Here is a 12,396-nt window from a genome sequence, read left to right on the forward strand (position 1 = left end):
AAAAAGATGGCATAGGCTACAAAAAGATCAGTAACAACCTGAAACTGAGTAACATTACAGTGGCCATGGTCATACAGAGGTTTACTGATCTTCTTATAGCTTCCAGTGGTTCTCAACGTTATTCCTGGAGGCCCACCCCAGGTAGCCAGTGCATTCGGGCCAGATCCGGCTGAGTGTCGGCGCACACGGCTGTGTTCTGGCTGCGGCTTACCAGCATTAAGCCAGCACTGGCCCAGCAAAAGTTGCCAGATTCGGCTAGGCTGTGGATATGCGGATTTGGTCCGATTTTGGCTGACAAATGGCATATTTTCCACATATTGGCTTTCACATTTCACGTTTGTTTTAATAAAAATATATTAATTTAACAATTGATATGCATATAATTGTTTCTATTTAATGTTTTGATAATTGTTTTTAGTTTTCCTGATTAATGGTAGCCTATGTCAATAAGTGAAAAGTAGTGTGAGGAAAAGTTAAGCTTAGAAATGTTTCCCTAATAAAATAAGGGAAGGGGAGAAGCATATTTTAATGTTAAGAATAGGTTTGTAGAGGCATAAAGTGCCATTAGCCTATTGAATGTAAGTATCTGGGCTATTAAGTTTATACTGAAATATTTTCTATGTATTTAATATGTCAACAAACACATATTTTATTAATTAATGGTCAAATACTAAATTGAGATTTTATAAAAAAATTTAATAAGCTGTAAAGCTTGTCAATTTGTTTACTACAACTACAATTTTTCAGCCCTTTTCCAGAATTTGAACTAATTTTATCATAAAGATTGATCTATTTATAATTTATCGATTACAATTTTTAGACAATTAAAGCTGGTTAAAGGAACTTTTATTTTGGAAAAAGAACTGCTGCTGTTTCAAGACATGCGCACTAGCTGCGACATCTAGTGACGACATTTACCGGGCTTTAACGGTTGTTGCTGCATGAAGTCTGCTGCAATTTCTCTGAGGTAAGACTTTTTGGAAGTTATTTAACATAATTTTAATGCATAAAATATTTATACTCTGCACATATTAGATATATGTAAACTTCAGTTAAAAGAAGGACAAACTGGTGTGACTGATATAGTATACGTAATTTTTTAAATGACCACAATCCCGCTTCAACAAATATGTAAATTAGCATTTGAATTTATTATTAAAATACTGAAGTCTTTCTAGATAAATTTGAGTAGAAAATCGATTTTTATAATTTATCTGACAAGGAGAATTCGGACATAAGAAATGAACTCTGCTCAGTTTAATGAACTTACTTAAACAGTAATATTTCGTTTAGCAAAACAAACAAATAATATTTCGCAACTCATAAAACTGGTCTGAGGATTTGCCTCAGCAGTCTATGCAGCAGGCGGGAGTAACTGAGGGATCGTGAAGCTATTCTGCTAAACACTCGTAGCCACCTCAGCCAGTTCCGCTATTATACAGCTGACTAAGGTAATTTTTTTACCAAGGTATAACTTTGTCTGGTACAGAAAATGTTTAAATTTCACAGAATAGAGAGCATTGCAGCTACAGGACACAGCTGGTAGTTAAAGTTCTTTACTTAAAGTGCACCTGCAGTAAAAATATTTCCACCTCACTGTTGCACAACATTATAACCGATTTCATCTATTAAAAAAGATACTTTGTAGAAAATGAGTGAACCTTAATTATGTAATTATTACTCAACATTTTGTATCTATGATCTGTCTGTCTGTTATACAACTTAACAACTTATTGTGATTGTTTTTGTCACATTTAGATTTCTCAAGATCATCAGTTTGGACAGAATTCATTTGAAGAATTAATGTAAGTAAAAGTACAATATTGGATGGGGCATGGATATTTCTTGGGAATCAGTTTTGTTGCATTGTTAATGTCAGGACTGTCTGAGGGGTCAATTGGGGCCTGAAGTATGATAGGGATTTGTTTAGGGCTACAAATATATATTACAAATAACAAGTCTTTAAAAAGTCTTTACATTAAGTAGTCTAAACTAAACTTTGATATGTAAACGTTGTTATGTACACTATAATAACAAGATATTTTATTAGATCACAATTCCAGTTTATGGATTTGGCATTTGCAGTCATTTTGAAATATAAATATAATGGTAGAGAAAACACAATTATCTGTGGATGTGTGTGATTAAGAGTAAGGAAAACTTACTTTTTTATATAATTGAAAATCTCAAAACAACCCATAAAAACCAAATTGAGTTCTCTTTTGCTGCATCTTGCAAATATTACAATTTTAAATAGGCAAGGCTTAAAAAGGTATAAAAAATAATAATGAACTTTCTCGATAATACAACACTGGCACAATTGGGCATGTAACCGTTTTTTTTTACCTTAGTGGTGTGCCCTTATTCTAGTACTTATGTTTCTAGTAGCTATGTTTACATGCAACCAATTAATCAGTTTGTAATCGTATTGATGGCTCAATCGTATTAAAAAGTCGTCATGTAAAAACCTTAATCAATACGATTGAGGTAGATTGGATGCAAATTTGAATCGTATTGAAAGGGGTGGTGTAGTCCAATCTGTGATCCGATCAGCAGGAGAAAAGTATGCATGTAAATGCGTGAATCAAAGTATTTTGTCGGATGCAAAAATACATTGTGCATGTGCACAGAAAATTTGTGCTCAAGTTCACGTCGTATATTTACCTCTTATTTGCTTTGGTTTGGCTTTGGGGTGGCATTGCCAAGTCCTCTCTTTTTTTCGTTCAGATTTGGGCTACTGTTTAAACTGTCTTTGCGAGTTGTTTTTTCTGCTGGTCAGATATGAAAGGATTTTGTTCATTAGTTATTGGTATTTGGGCTGTGATAAGTCATTGGGATGCTTTTGGGCTAATTTTGAATGTCCATGGGGATGGTTTTGATATGTGAAGCTGCCAACCCTGGCTGTGCGCTTGCACAGATGTTCGGTTTATATAAATTGTACATGAAAACAAACATTTTGAGGTGCAAACATTTAAACATGTTTAGGGTGCATGTAAACTGTATTGTTGTAACCTTTCATCGGATTAAATTCAGTCGGATTGACAAAATTTTGTGCATGTAAACATGGCCCTTGTGATGACAGTTTGTTCGAGGATAAGAAAACTGCCATCTAGGGTTTCAGAACGAAGCAAGAGCCATCAATATTATATATGTATTGTATGTTTATGTATATATACATTAGCAAGAAAATGTAATGGTTTTCTGAATAAATATACATAAATAACATAATGTGTCTAAAAATTATAAAACAAGAAATTCAGATCTTTCATGTGTTTTTCAGAGCACTAGCAGGTTCCAATAAAGGCTGGAACAGAACAGACAGAAAAGGTACAGTATACTTTCTTTCCATCTCCACCTTGCCCACGCACACATCCGTACCGCTTTAAAAAGTATATATTATTTACAGGACATTCACAAATTTAGAAAAAATGAAGAAAAGTAGCAGCTCCTCCACTGCATTGAATATACTGTTCTGTATGAGTGTGCAACTCAGCGTTCCCACAACGCGCACGCTTGACATCTGTTCCTCAGACATGAGGGCTCGCGAAGCACGCACACAGCGCGCAGTCAACACATGCGTGATCACTAAATTAAGTTTTCTTTCTTGTTTAAGTGAACATAAACAGCTAGATGTGTCAGTATCAGTATATTAAAGCAGTGCAGTCTTAAAGCTGTTTTGGGTCTTAAAGTGACAGTAGCCTACTGCTTTCTGTGTCAGAAATGTTCTTTCCACCCAAAAATGAAAATCACTCACTATTCTTAACTGAACAACTTTTGCAGCTGCACATTTAATTCATACAGTGAGGACTGTGTGTTTTGTGTGTATTTATTGCTAATGTTAAATCATAGATTCTAATAACTCATATTTTTACATTTAATACAGATGCCTGAAAAGTAAAACAAGATGAGTATAGTGTTATGATAAAAAAACAAAAGATTTGGTTGCTTGTCAGTAGCATTGTTGTAGTGACAGCCAAAATACATCGGCCTAGGGCTGGGCAATATGGCAAAAATCCATATTGAACGATAATGATATATATTTCGATGTAAGTTGTTAATGCTTCCAGCTTTAAAACAGTATGCCAACAATGACTGAAGCCACAAAAATAAGAGGGTTTATTTATATTTTAATCTGCGCCTCGTCAGTTTTTTAGCTAGCCAAACCACTTCCATATAAAGGAATTCGTGCTACCTTTTTGTCCACAATTTATCATCTTTGGATATTCGTTGCCACTTCCACTCATTTTTGTTTAGTTTTTTTTTTGTTGTGTCGAGTTTGCAAAGTAGGAAATGGACTTTGTACTACTCATGTGTATTACATATAGGCCAATGTATTTTGGCTGTCACTACAACAATGCTACTGAAAAGCAACCAATTTTTAATATTTCCTCTTAATCATAATACTATACTCATCTTGTTTTACTTTTCAGGCATCTGTATTAAATGTAAATATATTAGTTATGAAATTGTCTGTCAACATGATTTTAACATGAATTAGCAATAAATACAAATAAAACACTGCACAGTCCTCACTGTATGGATTAAATGTGCAGCTGCGAAATTTATTCAGTTAATAGAAGTGAGGGGTTTTCATTTTTTGTGTAATGAACATTGAACACCTAAGACAGCTTTGAACACCCAAGACAGCTTTAAGACGGCACTGCTTCAATATACTAATAAACATACAGCTGTTTATGTTCACTTAAACAAGAAAGAAAACTTAGTGAGCCCTCGTGTCTGGGAACCATATACGAGCTATACATGCTGGTAAATGGGCACGTCACCTTGTGGAAACGCACAGTCGCACACTCATACAGTACAGTATATTCACTGCAGTGGTGGATCTGCTAATTTTCTGTTATGTTTTCAGTTGATAAGATGTGCTTTTTGATTACTGAAATTTAATTTAACCAGAATCCAGAATATAACGAAAAACACGGAATTTGAGAAAAAATTTAACTGAATCTGGGGAAAAAACAATAGGCCAATAGCTGTGCTAAGTCGTGACTCCAATTGGCTTTTTTGAGGTCATTCAATCAAGGGTTCACATTTTTTTCACAAGCACTAAGATGTTTTTTGGTAGTTCTCAATAAAGACATGAAAGATCAGAATTTTTTTGTGTAATTATGTGTAATTTTAGACACATTATGTTTATCAATGCCCTTGACTTAGATAAAGTTTAGATCGCATTTTATGACAAATTTGTTCAGAAAACTGTGAAATTCACATACTTTTTCTTGCCACTGTATATAAAGCCATTACAATGTTAATCTATGAAGCTATAAGTCTTTCACCCTAAAGTACCTGTCATTGTTTTTGAAGCAGAATAGCTTGTAGGTAACATTTAACCCTGGAGAACCCACGGGTCAAATGTGGCCAATGTTAATTGATTCTAAGAGAAGGGTTCTTGGGTTCTCCAGGGTTAAACTAACATGCTTGCATTTACCTAATTAAATAATTTTGTTTCTTTTCAAGAATCTGTTCAGAAAAAGTACTGTTCGTGCACCAGATGGTGAAGTAGAAAAGTTCATAAAAACTTCTGCAGCTTGCATCTGACAGAGATGCAAAAAGAAGAAGAGAGCGGGCCTGAAAACAAGCAAATTCAAGGTATTTCACTTGTTGTTAAAGGGATAGTTCAATAGACCTTTTGCGAGTCGACGTCACAGTTACGTCACGCGCATGTGGTGGCAGAAAAACAGTGGAAATGAATGAGACACGAGTGAAACGAACAATATAACTCACTAGAAAATGTTTTGTTGTGCTGTTGAGTGTCAGAATAGGAATGCCAAAATAGATGACCTTCATTTTTATAGTATACCGTCGTCGAAGACACCATTTGAAGATAAACGTAGGTGTTTATGGTTGCAATAAAAGCCCTGAACCGGACAGGCTGGAGTGATGAAATCATCTGAAAATCTTTTAATTATTTGAATAGAAAATAATTAGAGAAGATATCCGGTGTTCTGTCGAAGTCTGTTCCCTCTATGTGTTTCTTATAGCGTTTTCATCACGTTACGTTTATAATTTATTTAGAAAGATTAAAGATTTGAATTAGTTCATAATATCAATAATATTACCATTTATTAAAGTTTTCGTATTTTTTTCGTTTTCTATTACTTCTTTTTACCTTATATCTTAGCCTATGTCTTCTTACTGTTTGTTCTAAATTATGATGTTTACTAATAAATATATAAACATAGCACACACACGCACACACACACACACACACACACACACACACACACACACACACACACGATGTAAAGTGTTAATAATATATAAACAGGCCTATACAAATTAATTTGTATGTAAACATAATAGTTTTAGATCACACACGTAGGATAAAAATATAAGGAAGAAATTGAAAACAGGAAATGATTAAATGTTTAATAAATAATATTATACAGAATACATGATAGTATTGCTCTTATAAGTACTTCAGCGATTCATACTGTAAAAATAATTGATTTACCAATAAAGAACAATACATATACATTACATACATGCAAGCATATCAGTAGCCAAGCCATTAAAACTTTTAATTTATTTAAAAAGTAAACGTAACTTGGTGAAAACGTCATAAGAAACATTACACTTAAGAGAAATATAGGGGAAACAGACTTCTACAGAACACCGGATCCTTAAAAATCACAGTTTAATGCTTAAACACTTCACACAGCTATTGAGAAGCATTCACTTTCTGCCACCAGTTGGGCTCCGCCCACAAAAAAACGTCATCTCTGTTTGCAAACACGCAAAAGGTCTATAGATATTCTTTCATCATTTACTCATCCTCATGTTGTTCTAAATCTGCATGATTTTTTTGTGATGAACACAAATTAAGATGTTTTGCGTAATGATTGTAAAAACACAGCACGTTGTAACCATTGACTTCCATAGTAGGAAAAAGTATTTTGGAAGTATTGTGATAAATGATGAAGAAAATATTTTGATAAATGATGGTTAGCACACAGTTGACGGTACCCATTAAATTCCATCATATTTTTTTATTCCTTCTATGGAAGTCAATGGTTACAATCTGCTGTGTGTTTACCATCATTCCTCAAAATATCTTCTTTTGTGTTCATCAGAAAAAATTCATACAGGTTTAAAAGTAGGGTAACACATTTTGAAAAATGCTAACGGTAGCCGCCTAGTAATGAAATCACGATCCCACCCTCAAGTCAAATCGCCATCCAAAGTCACGCCTCTTTCAAAACACATGAACATGCACAGATCAGACGGTCACATTTCATGTCTCATTCACCAGTGAGAAAACTTTGCAGTACAAAGTGAATAACACTTCCAAAATAACCAACATAAACAACTGGTTTATATCAGAATTAGTTTAAGCACACGTTCGGTTGTGTAGACGTAGTAACTATATCGTTATGCTAATCCGTAAACGAACACAAATTTCATAAGCAACACAATGTTTCATCAAAGTAGAATATCGAATCCACCTCAATACAAACATATCGCGTACCTTACCAAAATAAACAACGACCCTTTTAGACCCTTTGCCTCCTGCAGCTGTTTGCATCTCGTGGTAAAGCAGTAAAGTTACCGATGTTAATTTGGGTTTTTGCTCTTTGCCGATCCAGGCAGTTTTTGCTGTTGTTGTTATAAAAGATGGCTTTCATTTTGTGCCTCCTGTACAGGTTGTCAATTCAGCAGAAAAGATTGTTGTTCTCGCTGTTTACAGACAGGAGGTAAGCGCATGTGAACACGCAGATGACCTATGGTGTCTGCGTAAGGGCTGGGCAAAAAAATCGATTTTCCGATTAATCGTTTTTTAAAACGTGGTCTAATAAAAATCGATTCTCAAAGAGCAGAATAGATTTTTTTCTTTCATATTTATTTCCACAAACATTGAACGTAAGATTAACTTTAATCTAATTACTAGTCTTCTTCAACGTTAGTGTTGTGGCTTTTAATTTTTTTTATTAATTACACACTTGTAAACTGCTGTTCACTGTTCTTTTTTATTAATATAGTATTTGTATTAAATCTATATTCATTGAGTTGAATCGAGAATCAAGTATAAAAACCTACCCGAGAACCAGAATCGAAAATTGAACCGTGAATCGGAATCGAATCGATTTGATAGCTTGTGAAGCGAAATCGAATCGATCTGGAACATCTGAATCGATACCCAGCCCTAGTCTGCATGGACTCGCTGCGCGGTGGGCATTCAAATTATGCTTACGTATGAGGGACAAGAAAAGGAAACGTCCATTCGGACCGAAATTTATGATTGGTTGAACATTTTTTGGTCCTACGCCTTTCACAGATGACATAAATTCTACAAATACATTTAAACAACTTAACACAGTGATTGCTATCAGGATGTGAGGAGACTTTTAACCAACATAACTAAAAATCTTTCAGGATCAAATCTGTTACCCTACCTTTAAAACAACATGAGGATGAGTAAATGATGACAGAATTTTTATTTTAGGGTGAACTATTCCTTTAACATTTACCCAAGTTAACATTAATGCATTCAGTCTATCTGATGAAGTAACCATGAGTCATTTTCTGTTCCCCCTCTTATCTCTTTTCTCTCAATCTTTCCTTCTTTTAGGGTACACTTGAGGAGTGTCCAGATGTTTATTAATGTTTTATTAATGTAATGTTATGTTTCAAATAAACATGTAAACATACTGTATATTTTCTTTTTTTTAAACACCTACAGTAAAGTGTGACACTTAACACATTAAAAGCATCACAAACATTGAGGATAGAACTTCTAATGTGCAGTTTAACTTTTTTTAACTAAATATAATAAAAGTTTTTTTTTAAGAAGGGATAAGTACATGACATCTTAAGGGCTAAGGTTATAAAATAAAAAACACTTTAAAAAATAATTCGGGCTAGTTTCGGCTGAGTGTACATTTTAAGCTGGCATGATTCTGGCACTGTGCTGGCAGTGTCGGCTGACTTTAAGCACCCGGACATGGGCCAGTTTCGGCTGAGTGTAATGTTTTAGCTGGCGTGATTCTGGCACTGTGCTGGCAGTGCCGGCTCACTTAAGGCACCCGGAAATGGGCCAGTGTACTTGGGCCGATTCTGGGGCGTCATTCATCCCAGAGTTGGCCCTTTTCTGGCAGCCGGAACTGGGCCGTGGTTTTTTTTCTGGCCTGCCGGATTTGGGCCATTATTGGGCCAAACTGTTTTGGCTACCTGGGACTGCTCTGCAAATTTTTTATGTCTCCCTTATTTAACACACCTGATTCAAATCATCAGCTCATTAGCAGAGATCTCCGTGAACTAAACTGAGGCTGGCAGATGAGGGAGACATACAAAATGTGCAGAGCAGTGGGCCTCCAGGAACAGAGTTGAGAAACACCGGCTTAGACCATCTTTGTTGAGATCAACAATTCTGATTCTCAATTTCTCAGAGAATTTTTTGGTATGAGGTGCCATGTTCAACATCCAGCGGTCAGTATGAGTTTTACTCAAAGTACCAAATGTTAAGTTATTTTCAGAGGACAGTAAATCTATACTACTATGAATCTAAACCGCTATAAAAGCAGCACATTGATTCCTTTCATTTCTATAGTATTGTCCCTTGATAGATACTAAAATATTTGCTGAAATGTGAGGGATGTATTCATTTTTGTGACATGCTGTGTATTCAAATATATACATATACATAATGTACAGTACCTTCTGTGTTTCTACTCCTTTATTTGCACTTGTACTTATAGAGATTTGTGTTAACATGGGCTGTTTACATTTTTTCATGGGCACTGTATAGAGTGCTTAAAGAGATTTGCATTAAGCTGGTATATACAGTCTTGTTCAAAATAATAGCAGTACAATGTGACTGACCAGAATAATCAAGGTTTTTAGTATATTTTTTATTGCTATGTGGCAAACAAGTTACCAGTAGGTTCAGTAGATTCTCAGAAAACAAACAAGACCCAGCATTCATGATATGCACGCTCTTAAGGCTGTGCAATTGGGCAATTAGTTAAAAGGGGTGTGTTCAAAAAAATAGCAGTGTCTACCTTTGACTGTACAAACTCAAAACTATTTTGTACAAACATTTTTTTTTCTGGGATTTAGCAATCCTGTGAATCACTAAACTAATATTTAGTTGTATGACCACAGTTTTTTAAAACTGCTTGACATCTGTGTGGCATGGAGTCAACCAACTTGTGGCACCTCTCAGCTGTTATTCCACTCCATGATTCTTTAACAATTCATTCACATTTCTTGGTTTTGCTTCAGAAACAGCATTTTTGATATCACCCCACAAGTTCTCAATTGGATTAAGGTCTGGAGATTGGGCTGGCCACTCCATAACATTAATTTTGTTGGTTTGGAACCAAGACTTTGCCCGTTTACTAGTGTGTTTTGGGTCATTGTCTTGTTGAAACAACCATTTCAAGGTCATGTCCTCTTCAGCATAGGGCAACATGACCTCTTCAAGTATTTTAACATATGCAAACTGATCCATGATCCCTAGTATGCGATAAATAGGCCCAACACCATAGTAGGAGAAACATGCCCATATCATGATGCTTGCACCTCCATGCTTCACTGTGTACTGTGGCTTGAATTCAGAGTTTGGGGGTCGTCTCACAAACTGCCTGTGGCCCTTGGACCCAAAAAGAACAATTTTACTCTCATCAGTCCACAAAATGTTCCTCCATTTCTCTTTAGGCCAGTTGATGTGTTCTTTGGCAAATTGTAACCTCTTCTGCACATGCCTTTTTTTTAACAGAGGGACTTTGCGGGGGATTCTTGAAAATAGATTAGCTTCACACAGACGTCTTCTAACTGTCACAGTACTTACAGGTAACTCCAGACTGTTTTTGATCATCCTGGAGGTGATCATTGGCTGAGCCTTTGCCATTCTGGTTATTCTTCTATCCATTTTGATGGTTGTCTTCCGTTTTCTTCCACGTCTCTCTGGTTTTGCTCTCCATTTTAAGGCATTGGAGATCATTTTAGCTGAACAGCCTATCATTTTTTGCACCTCTTTATAGGTTTTCCCCTCTCCAATCAACTTTTTAATCAAAGTACGCTGTTCTTCTGAACAATGTCTTGAACGACCCATTTTCCTCAGCTTTCAAATGCATGTTCAACAAGTGTTGGCTTCATCCTTAAATAGGGGCCACCTGATTCACACCTGTTTCTTCACAAAATTGATGACCTCAGTGACTGAATGCCACACTGCTATTTTTTTGAACACACCCCTTTCAACTAATTCAACTAATTGCCCAATTGCACAGCCTTAAGAGCCGGCATATCATGAATGCTGGGTCTCATTTGTTTTCGGAGAATCTACTGAACCTACTGGTAACTTGTTTGCCACGTAGCAATAAAAAATATACTAAAAACCTTGATTATTCTGGTTAGTCACATTGTACTGCTATTATTTTGAACAAGACTGTATACTGCTTTATTTGCACCTTGTAGTGGGATTCTTATCCTAGTGATTAGAGCAGGGGTTCCCAATCATGTTCCTGGTGATTGACTATCCTGCAGAGTTCAGGTCAAACACACCTGCCTTCAATATTCAAGTGACCCTGAGCCATCACAGAAATTTAATTGGATTTAATGGGAATTTTATTGGTTATAATGGAAACTATAATATTCTCTGTGGGTTTGTTTTGGAATGAGTTGGCTTCTGTTGGTTGGGTCGTTAAATCTTACTGAAATTTGAACAGTAGGAATTTTGTAGCGGTTTTAGTGGTAAATGCCAAATGTTCCTAGTGGTATTTTAATGGAAACCAGTAGACTTTCTGTGATGGTTTCTAACAAAAGAATTGATACTAAGCAAAGTTATCACTATCACTAGTTTTTAATAAGGGATGATAATGATTAACTTTTTTTTTACATTAATTGCAGGTGGAAATGTGATATTCATTTAACATTGATGCATCAACATTTTTTTACATTGACTCAATGATTGCTTGCAATCTGGGACGTATATTTACCTTTTACCTTCCAGGCTAAATATTTCCATAACGTATATTTGAATCAGGAACCTCATATTCCAAACACAATCGGTTTCTCTGAGCAAGTTTTGCATAAATGGTAATGTCAAAGATTTGCTTAAGCGAAAGCTAGATTGTACAGAATACAATAAGAAATGATACCTCACTGATCGCAGACACTTAAGAGATCCATACATATCAAATCCTCTCTGTTATTGCAGGTAAATCTGATCATAGTTCAAAAGAGTTTGTCTATATTCATTATTATACCAGCAAGTTTATTATAATTGTTTATTTGATTATTTTTTAAAGATGTTTATTTCTCTATTTCAACAGGAAATTCTTTTAACAATGGAACTGGTGTTTCATATGCTTTATTTCTCAGGTCAGTGTATATTTTTACAAAGTTTTTTTTATATAATTTGAACTGACACTAGCTGTG

At 35.2% G+C, this 12,396-nt stretch overlaps 1 long non-coding RNA gene across 2 annotated transcripts; it reads left to right on the forward strand.

The window, feature by feature from the left end:
- The first annotated feature begins 832 nt into the window (after positions 1–832).
- Positions 833–8,671, forward strand: LOC135779324 (uncharacterized). 2 transcript variants are annotated; one of them, XR_010544754.2, is made up of 5 exons: positions 833–967; positions 1,759–1,805; positions 3,281–3,327; positions 5,476–5,607; positions 7,662–7,680. It is a non-coding gene; the product is annotated as an uncharacterized lncRNA (long non-coding RNA). The 2 variants fall into 2 exon arrangements; XR_010544753.2 differs by lacking the exon at positions 7,662–7,680 and adding an exon at positions 8,588–8,671 and having other exon boundaries at positions 834–967.
- The last annotated feature ends 3,725 nt before the right edge of the window (positions 8,672–12,396 follow it).

This window comes from Paramisgurnus dabryanus, chromosome 1 (assembly GCF_030506205.2).
Source record: "Paramisgurnus dabryanus chromosome 1, PD_genome_1.1, whole genome shotgun sequence".
Lineage (NCBI taxonomy): Eukaryota > Metazoa > Chordata > Actinopteri > Cypriniformes > Cobitidae > Paramisgurnus > Paramisgurnus dabryanus.